We start from the raw sequence: 1,280 nt of genomic DNA, 5'->3' as shown, positions 1-1,280 counted from the left end.
TTTTTATTAAAAAAAAAAAGCTTTTGCTCTGATCATAGAATATCTCAGGTTAGAAGGGACCCATAAGGATCATCGAGTCCAACTCCCAGCTCCTTGCAGGACTGCCTAACACTAAACCATATGACTAAGAGCGTCGTCCGGATGGTCCTTGAACTCTGATCCTTTAGCAGGACTAGTACCGAGCCCTTTGTTATGGAGAAGTACAGAGAGCACAGTTCACCTGTGTGAGGGGCAAAGATGGGCAAGCAGGTGACCAGGCTACCCCTACTCATAGCTGTGTGGCACAAAGAAAGTACTGGTAATGCACACAGAGGGCACCTGGGTGACACTGCTCTGCCCTGCAGCCCCTTTGGCTAAGCCACGGAGTGATTGCCCTGTGTTGCTGCTGCAAATACCTCTAAAAGAGCTGTGACGTGCACTGAAAAGTTTTCCAAGGTTTGATCCCAAGCCAAGGAAGTTGGGTGGATTGTGTGCCAAGTCGAGTGGGCTTCGCACAGAGCTGTTTGGGCCTGACCTTCACCACAGGTTAGGGAGGGGAGGGATTTGTGAAAGGAAGAAAGCAACACCCTCTGGGTGTAAAAGCGGATACTGGGGCCTCAAAAACCTCAGCAAAACTGAGAGTTTCTTCGTCAAGTGTGAGAATCTACCTGGTAGGACCAGGGTGCCTCACAGCTAGCTGGACGGCCAAGCTGCGCTCACTTCTCCTGCTTCCCCCGCCCCACTCCCAGCCCTGCCTCAGGGACTCTCCCAGGACACCCTGCGGTGGCAATGTAGGTGGGATGGATGTGCCTCTCGGTGCTGTGGCTGTGTACTTGTGACTGTTCACTCAACTCCTGCTTAGATTTTGACTAAAGCTCATGCTGCTAAGGCCTGATGTATGCTGGGAGCAGTGCCATTAGGTCAAAGTAAGAGCACCGTGTAGACAGGACAGGTGGCCAGAAAGAGCTAAAGGGTCATTATGCAGCCATTATCACCCGCAAATTGCTGTCTCCTGCAGCCATCATCTTTTGTCTGGCAGTTTCCTCAGAATCTGCTAACTTATGGGAATTGTATAAACCAAACCTCCAAGCTGGAAGGTATAAAACAGCTTACCCAAAAAGCTTCTGAAGTGGATCCAACAGCAGCTGGACTGCTGAAGCTTTCATGCTTCCCAGCACCATGACCGAGCAGGAAGGATGAGCACTCTCACAGTCAGCTAGGTGACTGTTGTGGTTTAACCCCAGCCGGCAACTGAGCCCCACACAGCCACTCGCTCACTCCCCCCCAGTGGGACTGAAGAG

General features: G+C 51.5%; 1 pseudogene; it reads left to right on the top strand.

Moving 5' to 3' along the window:
- Positions 1-1,280, top strand: part of LOC103898880 — a 17,742-nt pseudogene that overhangs the window by 7,028 nt on the left and 9,434 nt on the right.

The sequence above is a fragment of the Aptenodytes forsteri genome, unplaced genomic scaffold (genome assembly GCF_000699145.1).
Source record: "Aptenodytes forsteri isolate BGI_AS27 unplaced genomic scaffold, ASM69914v1 Scaffold81, whole genome shotgun sequence".
NCBI classification, from domain to species: Eukaryota; Metazoa; Chordata; class Aves; order Sphenisciformes; family Spheniscidae; genus Aptenodytes; species Aptenodytes forsteri.
The sequence above is the reverse complement of the archived record's forward strand: the minus strand, read 5'-3'. Positions and strand labels throughout refer to the sequence as shown.